This window comes from Lathyrus oleraceus, chromosome 2 (assembly GCF_024323335.1).
Source record: "Lathyrus oleraceus cultivar Zhongwan6 chromosome 2, CAAS_Psat_ZW6_1.0, whole genome shotgun sequence".
In the NCBI taxonomy this organism is placed as follows: Eukaryota; Viridiplantae; Streptophyta; class Magnoliopsida; order Fabales; family Fabaceae; genus Lathyrus; species Lathyrus oleraceus.
Genome location: NC_066580.1, coordinates 176,594,079 through 176,606,116, shown reverse-complemented (window position 1 = coordinate 176,606,116; position 12,038 = coordinate 176,594,079). Strand labels below are relative to the sequence as shown.

The following is a 12,038-nucleotide window of genomic DNA, read 5'->3' as shown; positions in this document are numbered from 1 at the left end:
TGGGGAAGATTTTCCATTCCTGTACAATAAAAAAATTTCAAAAAAAATCCAAAAAATAATAATTTGCAAATCGGAAGTCTTCAAAGAAGAGTTCCGGAATACATAAAAACAATACCGGAAGACTTCTTCAAAGAGTTCGGTATGTGTCACTTTGTTTATCGGAACTCTTTCAATAAGTGTTCTGGAACGTTTCTTTTTTATTAAAGAACCGGAACTCTTTGTTGAAGTCTTCCGGTTTACTAATTGGTGTGTTCCGGATGTCTTTTGTGAAGTCTTCTGGTTTGGAAAAAATACATACCGGAAGTATTTTTCCAGGAGTTCCGGTGGGATGGTGGAATGTGTAATTTTTGGAAGTATCAACTGAATGGTAAAAATGAAATGGTAAATTGGTTAAAACCAGTTAAGGGTAAAATTGATATTTTTAAAAAAATGTAGGGGTATGAAGTAAATTTTTTATAAATTCATGGATGATAGTTCAACAAAACTAGGTTGGGCCCATGGACATGGGAGCCCAAAAGAAACAATGCAAGGAAAATTTGTTTCGGCATGTGTATTAATTCAGCAATATTCAATTCTGGCACGTGGGAATTAACAACTCAAATTGAATTTAAAAATGAAAATAACGTGCAAGGCAAAAATAAGTTGAGTTCATGACTCAGGTGAAAGCCATTGTGGGCCACCGTGCCGGAAATCGCTTCTGGCGGCGGTGGCCATCAAAAACCTAAATTGAAGTCATCAATTGATTCATCTTATCAAGCTCTCTATGAATCTCCTATCAATTTCATGAAATTCTAAACCTAAGTCCCTAACCGCATCCTATTGCTCAAGAACCCTCAGTGTAAGAACCTTAAATTACATGCTCATCTTAAGGAATCAGAGCCCAGGGGATTGGGGACTTGATTCCTCCCTCAACACACTACATCATGGCAACAAGAAAATGGTGAAAAGTGAATTTTCAGAAGGTCACTTTGCCGGAGATGACGAAGACGACAAAGAAATTTCGGTGAGTCCTTCTTGCTCTAAGTCTCTTTTCCTGCTTTTGATTTCACATTCCTCCTTTTCTCCTTCTTCTCATTGCTTATGTTATGTTCACTATTGTTGAATTGAGATTGAGTGATGAGAGAGGTTATGGTGAGTGATTGAGTTGTGAGGGTGATGGGGATTATGAGGCAAGAGGTTTTAGGTAGGTGATGGTTAATAATTGATGAAGTTATGAGTGAGTGCTCAAGGGAGAAAGAGAGAAATATGATGAAAGGTTTGAGAGAGATCTGTGAGAGATGATGAATTTCTAATTTTTGATGGAATTATTGTAGCTAGCCTAATGATTGAGGTGAAGATGAGTTATATAGGTTGTTACGACCTTGGGATTAGTGCATTTGGTTATGAATTTAGTTGGTATGTTTTGTGAAATCGCGGCCAATTATTCTGAGTTGATTAGTGTAATGATTCTATTATTGTAGTTAGTTAGGTTAGTTGGTGAGGTGTCATTATTTGGTTATTGCAGTTAGGGTTAGTTAGTTCAGTGATAGGAGAGGTTTGGCTAGTCTTTGATTGTAGGTTTGTGCTTCTGAATTTGTTCCATTGAAATGGAATGTATACTCGACTTGGCTAGGAATGATTGTACTATGTTGTTGTTTACTGATATGCCTAGGGACTGAATGAGTGTTTGCATTGCTTTGACTTTGATGTTGGATGAATGCTTGTCATGTTAATGCGTTGGATTGAGATGTTTGGGAATGTATTTCTTGTGGATTAGCTAGTTAGAACTGATCTGTTAGAATGCATAGCCTTATTGTGTGGTCTGATATTTTCCTAGCCTTGCTGCAGGTTATGTTCCATTGGTTCATGACACTGTCTGTTGTTGTATTGTAGTTCTAAGACTGATTTACTATGCTCTGATGTTTGTTGTGTGCATGCTTCATTGAATGATTAGTTGCTAGCTGCTTGTTGATGCTTCATTGTTTTTGTTATGATATGTTGAGCTATTATGGATTAGTTATATGATCTGGCTCGAGGCATGGTTATGGCTACTCACTACTGCAGGTGCATTAACATGTTTTTTGCAGGATCTAACATAAGTTTATTACAGTTTGCATGCTTGGAATTTATTGCAGGCGGGTTCATGATCTTGGAAAGGCTTTGCTTGGTTATGTAAGGTTCATGTGACTTGCTGGAAAGTTTGCTTAGTAAGGTCTGCACTTGATCATTGCTAGCAGGACTTTGGCTTGGCATGCTCTTGGTTGATATGTGGTATAACTTTGTTTTTGTGTGACATGATTAACTTGTGAATGATGGTTAACATGCCTTGTTTGAATGTATGATTTTAAATGTTTAGGAATGCTAATGAATTGACTGAATACAGGGTTGTTTAGATGAGTGCAAGGCCTAATGCTTTGGATCATGATGTGACATGGATGAACAATGAAGGAAGCATGTAACAAGGCCTAAAATATGATATTACTTGCTTGCACTTGAAGTAACATTGGCAAATGGAAAAAATCAAGTGGAAACTTTGAATATTCAAGTGGAAATGGGAATTAGGGTTTGGGGATGTAAAAAAGGGTGAGTTGACTTTAGTCAACTGGTTGAGCAAAAAGTCAACAGTTGACCAAAAGTCAACCTTTGTAGAAAATTGTCAATTCTTTGTAATTTCGTATGTATGGAAATTTGATGATTTGTATGAATGGAATTTGGTATTTGTTTATGAATGAAATTGATATTTGAATTGATATGAATTGACTTTGAATGAATTATATGGATTGAAATTATATGAATGGACTTGAAATGGATGGAAATCCAATGCTACAAGTATATGAACTAAGACCTTAACAAACTTGGACGAGCAATGACATGAATGAACCAAAGATCAACGGATAAATCACAAAGGTATTGAAAATGACATGAAGTGGATTTGGATGACCAATGATCATATGAGATCATCAGATGAAATGATCATGAATGGGATAAGTGGAACTTATGGTGCCATGAGAATGGGCTTTGGACCAAAGGATGCCCTTAAGCAATAGATGAACATTTAAGGACTTGAAATAACTTAATCCAACCAATGAAATCTCAAGAACAAGAACAAGTGGGCCTTTGAATGAATCTTGGCCAAGCAAGTGAAGTAAGTACAATGGATAATAAAGACTCAGATGAAATTAGGGTTAGGTGCCCACACAATGAATGGTAGTCATAATTAGGGTTTATGGGGACATGATCAAGTGGGAATCCCAAATTAGGGTTTTGCTTCATCAAGAAGCCATAGTTGAACCTTTAATGTTAAGCACATACACAAGCATCAAGAGATACCTCCAATTAGGGTTTGGTTGACTGAGTAACCTCAAGCTGCTGGGAAACCCTAGTTTCCACTAGGTATAAGCACAAGGCTTTGAATCCAAGATACATGTTTTCTTGTATTGAACAACGCCTATGCAAATGAAGTGAGTGACCATGAAGATATGCATATGATTAAGGTTAGTGACCTAGATGAGCATTATGAAGGGTAGGGTGAATTTTAGGGTATGACAATGTGGACAGTCTGATTGAAAATTCTAGTTGATGTTAATTTAATATAATTTAATTTGTTTATAATAAAGAATTAGTTTCTATTACTATCTTCTTCTCTAAGTAAATTAAAAATTAAAAATGTTGACTGAAATATTAATTTTATTGACTGTTAATACCTTAGGATTGACATTAATTTTGTAAAACAAATAATGTAATCACCTCTGTTGTTTTAATATGTTGGGTTGAAGAAGTTCAAAATCTGGACCAACATGTCATGTAGGATGTCATAACATCGTGACTGTGACATCGCGCCTGTGTATAAAACTGAATTAGTTAATTTTGTTATGTGTTAACTAATTCAATATTCTGGGATTAGTTAGAATCCTATGTGGCGTTATTTGTGGAGGTCTTGAAGACTCAATCAGAATATTTGGTGAATATACAGTTTCTAAATATGGAGATATTTTAGGAACTAAAAGGTTGAAGACCTTGAGTATAGCAGAAGTGTTCTGCTGGATTTGTAACAGCAAAGGAGAAGTTTGCTGCGATTGCTGAAGGCCCAACTCCAGTTGGGTGTTTAGGTTATAAATAGCAGATTGTAACCTAGGTTTAAAGAGGCAAAAAACAATGTAAAAATTAGGTGTGTATGAGGTAAACCTCCCAACCTGTGGGAAGGTTACCATGTGTGTCTCAGTGCTCAAAACATGAGATTATATGTAACTCAAAGCTTGTAGGTAAGAGTAGTTATGGTCTTGAACGAAGCTGTGAAGCAAGTTCAAGTTGTTTAGCATTACTTTGAAATTGTAGTGATAGGAATGGAAACTGGTGGTTTCTATCTAGGAGTTCCTAGGTATAGATTGCATTGGGTAGGGATTAAGTGAAGAGTTGTAAACGGGGGAGTTTAACTCTGAATTAATACTGCTGATAGTGGATCTTCTTCCTGGCTTGGTATGCCCCCAGAGTAGGTGATGTTGCACCGAACTGGGTTAACAATTTCCTGTGTTTTCCCCTTCTGCATGTTATAATCCAGTCTGTTATAACTCAGCATGTATTTCAGTCTGTTTATCAAGAGAATAACATACCTGGTACATAGCATACTGTCTGAATGTCAATCAGAATGTTTTGACATTCATCATTGACAACATATACTGAATAATAGGCAGGTTGGTTTTTTCTGCTTCAGTTCAGTATTTATTTCAGTCTGTTTATCAAGGGAATAACAGACCTGGCATAAGGCCATTGTGTAAATGTCAAACTGGATGTTTTGACATTTATTACTGTAAGCTGATATTGAAGTATAGACTGGTTGGTCTGCTACAATACAACATTGAGCACAGTCTGTTTTCAGGAAAATAACAGACTTAGCATATGGTATAGGTTCTGGACGTCAAACTGAATGTTGTGACATTCATTCCTGACAGCATATGCTAAATTGTAGGATTGTTAGTTTTTCTGTTTCAGTATTTTTCTCAGGCTATTCTTCAGGAATCCAACAGCTGGGCTAAAATCCAGGAAACTAACAACTGAGCTACAATTAATGAACCTAACAAATAGCCTATTTGTTAGCACCCTAATATGTGGAAATTAGGTTAACTTGTTTAACCTTTATTTTAGGAAATACAAGTACAAGGCCAGCAAACTGTAATACTATAACAGGTGATGTTCAAATCACTATTGAGACATCATGCTGATAACTATGCAGGCTCAACAGAAGTAAGTGCTATGTTTGATCTCTATTGTGTCCTTGTACCAGATGGACAGAACCGGGTGTTCTTCCATTCTATGGTGATATAGTAGCAGATGTCGTGACATCTGTGAATGTGTGCACATTAGTAATGGGTTTTAATTCTATAACTATCTTGTTGTATTAGTAACAATGTTGGATCAGATGTCATGACTTGGAGTAGAACATCTGAACTCTGACTACACCAGAATTTCATTGACTATCTATATAATTTTATAAACTTATTTTAAAATGAAAAGCTATTTAATATTGAGTTTAAAGGTAGAGCACTACGAGTGTAAATTATAAAATAAAAGTGTGATGTGACAAGATACACGTCTCTCATTGGTTGACAGTATAAAAATGTTTCATATTGTCGGTATATATTCTTTTTTTTCTTTAATATTTATGTATGAATTTTTCTGTAGATTGTAAAAAAAAATGTAATATAATTAGGGATATATGTGTAAAAGAATAATTAACACAAAGATCTTATATAAAGGAAAAAAATTGAAGAAGGTTTTATAATTAAATAGAAAGGGGTTAATATGAAGAGATCATTAAGTATATTTATCTTTATATAATCACTACGTTCAAACTTTTTTATTTTTTGAAGTCAATATTCAAACTTTAGTGTTTAAAAAAGTATTTTAACTTTTTAATCTATTTAAAATTTTATAACGATGATGTAACTAAAGTGTTATTCCCACAATAAGGGTTGACCATTTCATATATATTATTCTCTCCCTCCTATAATGAGTGATCAATTTGGAATAAAATAGTGTTCTAAAATGAATGACTCATTTCAATTTCTAATGCATTTCAATTTTTAATTTTATCCTATAATTAATATTACTTTCATCATTCCCAATACATGATAGGGATAATTTAGTAAAAATATCATTCTCTCTTTCATTTATTCATTTATTCATTTTTTCTAATGTATGAAATGGTCAACTGGATCACTCATTGTGGAATAAATGGAGTAAGAAAAAAGAATAATGAAAGAGAGAATGATATTTTTACTAAAATATCCTTAATATGTATTGGGAATGATGAAAATAATATTAATTAGAGGATAAAATTGGAAAATATGTATTAGGAATTAAAATGAGTCATTTATTTTGGGATACTCTTTTATTTCAAATATGTCACTCATTATGGAACGGAGAGAATAATTTTTCTAAAAAAAGTTTTTGAAATAAGAGTATTTTTATAAAGTGCAATGTTATTATTGAATACTTCATCCCTCCTAAAATAAGTATCATAATTAATATTTCCACACTTATTAAAAAATACAATAAATAAAAGAGAATAACAATCTTATTAAATTATTCTGATGTGTTATTGATATGTTCTTATTATCATTAATGTAAAGTAAAGGAAATAATAAATTAAGAGTATTAATTGAAGAATATATTAAAAGATAAAAATTAAAATTGCATTGAAAATAAAAAATAACACTTATTTTAAAATAAATAATTTTTGCAAGTGTGACATTTAGGGGTGTTCAAAACCAAACAAACCCAATAGAAAACTGCAAACCAAACCAAACCAAACTGAAACCGCAAAAAACCGCATTTGGTTCGGATTCGTTTGGGTAATTTTTTAATAAAACCGCATGGTTTGGTTTGGTTTGCGGTTTGTATTTTGCAAACGGAACTAAACCAAACCAAACCGCATTATGTTACAACCCAAACTTCACTTATCCCACATCCAACCCAAACCTCAAACCTAGTATGCCTTAACCTTACCATTACAAACGATTTTCTCTTAATTACACTTAGAGTTTCAATTTCAACCTTCTTAAATCTCTCATAATAGTATCACACATTCTTCTCATCTTCTTTTCCATGTAGGTCTCACATATTCTACTCTAATAAATCCTCTATTATGTTCTTTCTTTTTTATCTTTTATGTTACTATTTTCTCTTTCAATTATGTTTTTATTGCACTTTTCTTCTCAACCTCGCATCTCTTATGTTTTTTTTTCATCTTCTCTAATCTCTCATCTCATATGTTTTTTTTATGTTTTATTATAATGTCTTTGATATTATTTTATGCTACTATTTATATTTGTCTTTTATTCCACTTTTGTCTAATCTGATTTTTTGTATATTGAATGAAACGTTTTTGTCTAAATATGATGAATTTTGATGTTATTTAGTAATGTATGAATGACTAAACACAAAGTTATGTCATTATTTATAGGAGTATATATGGCTCAATAAAAATATTATAAAAAATCGAACCAACCGAACCAACCCAAACCGCATTGATTTGGTTTGGTTTGGTTTGGTTTTATTTCTAAAAGCCAACCGAACCAAACCGAACCACATGCTTATTTCTCTTGCGGTTCGGGTGATTTTTATCGGAAAAAACGCCCAAACCGCACCGCGAACACCCCTAGTGACATTTATTTATTTTGGAACAGAGGGGATATTATATTTTAATCATAAGTTTTTTTACCGAACATTTAATTATGGGGCCAACTTCATTACCCATCAATAAAAAGTGGATAATTGTACCCATCGGACTTGGCTGAAGCATATTGATGTAAAATTTGGTTACTTGACATATCATTAAGAAGATTGTATTTTTAATTGTCTTCTAAAATAATAAATGATATGATACAATTTGTTTGTAAAAAAATTAGTCTGATACAATTGATTTATATATCTTAAAACTCGTTTGATGGTAATAATGAGATATACATGTAATATAATTTAAATTTGGATAATGACATATGTGTTTACCATAATATTTTTGTATGAGAACCAATTTTTTCTTAAAATCGATTTCATTTCTTCGGAAAAAAAAACTCTTCAATTTTTTTATGTATCAATTTTAACTAATCTGAATAACAATAATTTTAATAAACCTAGATATGTAGAAATAGTGTTCCCTTCATATCTAGTTTGGTTAAAAACTATTAAGTGATTGTAATTTTCTTAATTGTATTATTTATTCATGTTTAATTGAAAGAAAAGTCAGTTGAGAGTCGAAATTTCTCCAATTGAATCTCAACTAATCTGAATAGCAAGGACTTCTAAAACTAGATACCAATGTGTATTTGCAAAAAGCATAATTCACAAGTGTCACATTGAAAAAGGTCACTCTCAATCGACTTTTTCCAGCCCTGGACGGACACTAACTCTAAATTTAAACAATGCACCGTCCACAACGTGTAAAACAAACTATATTCATAAGTGTCACACTAGAAAGGTCACCCTCTAGAGGAGACGGAGGTGGTAGACCCCTTGCCCCTCTTAGATGAGATATGGGAAACACTCGTCCCTAAGAGCTTCACGCCTCCCTCTTTGGAAATTTTGATAGGCGTAGCGACCCTTACGAGTTCTGGGAAGAAAATAGTCAGTTGAGAATGACCCTTTTCTAGTAGAAGCATGTGAATTGTGATCTTAAAGGGTGATGGTAGACCTTTAGGAGTCCGGTTGATGAAATGTTTGAATTTGTTTGTTTCTTAGTCCTTTTTACATAGTTGGACGATTCGATGTTGAAAATTCTAGTTGATATTATTCTGGTGAAAGAAAAAGTCAATCGAGAAAGGCTCTTTTATAGTGAAAGACTTGTGAATTATGGTCTTTGAAGGTGAAAGTAAATCTTTAAGAGTCTGATTGTTAATTTTTTTTAATTGGTTGTTTGTTAGTGTATTTAACATGATGTGGACAGTTCGATAATGAAAATTCTAGTTGATATTCTTCTGGTGAAGGAAATAGCCAATTGAGAAGGACTATTTCTAGTGGAAAGTGTATGAATAGTGATCTGGGATGGCAATGGTGGACCTCCAAGAGCTCCATTGATGAATTTTGTTTGTTTGTTTCTTAGTCCATTTTACATGATGTGGATAATCTGATATTGGAAATTGTAGTTGATGGTCTTCTATTGAAGGAAATAGTTAGTCGAGAAGAGTCATTTATAGTGGAAGACTTGTGAATTGTGATATGGGAAAGTGATGATGGATCTTTGAGATTCTGATTGATGAAACTTTTGATTTTTTTTGTTTATTAGTCCATTTTAAACGAAGTGTACGATTTCATATTCTAGCCGGTGTTCTTCCAATTAAGGAGATACTCAACTGAGAAAGACCTTTTCTATTGGAAGAGCTCTAAATTGTGATATGGGAAGGTGGTTGTGGACCTCTCGGAGTTTAATTAATGAAAAATTTGAATTTATTTGTTTCGTAGTCAAATTTACACGATGTGGATGGCCGGATAATGAAAATTCTAGTTGGTGTTCTTACAATGAAGGAAAAAGGTAGTCGAGAAGGACTGTTTCTAGTGGAAGACGTCTAAATTGTGGATCTGGGAAGATGGTAGTGGACCTCCGGGAGTCCGATTGATGAAAATTTAGAATTTGTTTGTTTCATAGTCCATTTTACACAATATGGACGGTCTGATATTAAAAACTATAATCAGTGTTCTTCTGGGTAAGGAAATAGTCAGTCGATAAAGACCATTTCGAGTGGAAGCCAAGTGAATTGTGATTTGGGAAGGGGATGGTGGATCTCAGAGAGTCCGATTGATGAAATTTTTGAATTGGTTTCTTGAGTCCATTTTACACGTTGTATACAACGTGATATTGAAAATTTTAGTCGGTGTTCTTCTAGTGAAGGAACGAGTCAGTTGAGAAGAATCATTTCTTTTGTTTAGACACCTTTGTATATCATGTACCATTTATGTATATTATTTTCTTTGGACATGTAGATATATATTATTGTTGATAGGCTCTTATATGTATTAAGTACCGATTGCACTATATATACTATATTTTCTAATTATATATTGTATGTGGATGTTATAGTTGAACTATTTTAATTTGTCTTTACATTATTGGGCTAGATCTCATCCGTATTGGGCCTATGGCTGGCCAAGAACACCATGGTCATTAAGTCTTAAAATAATACATATTTTTTTATAAAGCATGTATTATAATTTATATTTATTTTAATAAAAAAATTGTGTAATTAATTATTTTAAGAGGTTTAAAAGAGCTAAAAAAAATAAAATATCATAATACATGCCTTTTTTTTAATACATTTTAATTAAATTATAATTATAATTATTTTTTAAAGGTTTATGAAAATGATTATTTTTTAAAAAAGTGAATTAACAATAACAATTATATTTTACTTTTAATTATTGTTGAGTTCGCTTATGAATACAGAAAAATAATAGAAACAAAAAAAAAAAGCTTTTTCGTGTCTAATTGCAAAATCATTCGACCATCTTAAAAAAATGTTCAATATAGAATACGAATATATGTTATATAACACTAAATATTTGAATTACATAAATCAATGTAAGTAAAATAATAAAATAAGAATCAAATAAGGATTTTTTTTAAATAATCATTTTAATTTTTTTTTCGAAAATAACAACTATTTCAAAAAAAAATACCAAAATAACCACTTTTAGAAGAGGATGCGCCAGATGAACTGACGCATCCCTTAAGCTAGTGTAACACCTCAAAATTTGCCCTCCTCTCTTGGGACTAGCTTAGCATATTGCATTTCATCTTGTAGGACATTAGTCATTGCATATTTGCATATCATGTGGAAACAATGAGCAAGCCATCCTCCTAAGTCTTGTTCAGAAGATAAAGAGGTTAAGAGATTCAAGCCTGAGGGTTTCATGAATTGATCACTAATCATCTGAGGGTTTGTGCTTCAATTAGGGTTTCTTGGTTCCTCAAGGAGGTTGATCTTTATCTTGGTTGAAGTGGTACATCATCATCATCATGGTCTTGTCATCACCAAGAGGTTCATTGTGCCTGATCATGTTCCTTGGGATTAGGGTTTTGACCTCTGGTCAACCCTGATCAGTTGTATTGTACCAATCAGGGTTTGTCAGGGAGATGAGGTCTTTCATGAGATGGGGATCATCATATGGTTTTATGGAGTTTGTGAAAGCTAGGGTTTCATTTTGGAGCCAGGTCATCAGGAGATTGAGGCTCAAGCTCAACAGTCAAGCTGAAATTCATCTGAAACCCTAGAAAGTCAACCAAAGTCAACTGTGCATTCAATCATGGATTTGAAGGTGGGAGATGGTTAGAGAGACTTCATTCATGTCCATACAAGTCTCATTTGACATTTCAAACATCAACATTGAAGAAAATAAAGTCAGATGAAAACTTTCCAAAAATAGAAAGTGACTTGTAATTCAAATTTGCCAAAAATGGAAAGGTTTTCTCCTCAAGATTACATGACCAAAAATGCTTCAAATGAAATTTTGTTGAACATGAAATGGTTGAGAAGATATGGATCAATCATTGCCAAGTCAATTTGAACTTCACAAGTGCATAACTTTTGAACCATAAGGCCAAATGAAGTGGTTCTTTTTGCAACATTTCTATCTTGACATGAGCTATCCAAAACATGCATCATATTCCATGCATTTTGATCACAAAAATATTGGCATTTTCATTTGAATTTTGGAGGGAAAATCCAAATTCAAAAAGTATGCATTGTTTTCACTTCCAAGCATTGCATTTGGCTTCTACATGTCATTTTGAAGTGAATTGAAGCATAATTCGTGTACTGTAGCATCTATTTCATGCATGTAGGGTGCATTTGTAAATTGGCCAAAACACCTTCAATTTCACTAATCCATTTGCATTTGGCTTAATTGTGATTACCAACATCATTAGCACACCATATAAAAGCATAATCATAACAGAAAAGAGGGTTAACACATCAAATTCTCAGATCTAGATCTAGTTTCACAAATCTTCACAATTTTTTCTCTCACTTTTTCTTCAAAATTCTTCACAAGCCTTGCCTTGTTCTTGA

The 12,038-nt window shown here is 32.9% G+C and overlaps 1 long non-coding RNA gene across 1 annotated transcript; it reads left to right on the top strand.

The window, feature by feature from the left end:
• The first annotated feature begins 601 nt into the window (after positions 1-601).
• LOC127118733 (uncharacterized) lies at positions 602-2,729 on the top strand. The gene is made up of 3 exons (XR_007802326.1): positions 602-1,003; positions 2,090-2,250; positions 2,363-2,729. It is a non-coding gene; the product is annotated as an uncharacterized LOC127118733 (long non-coding RNA).
• The last annotated feature ends 9,309 nt before the right edge of the window (positions 2,730-12,038 follow it).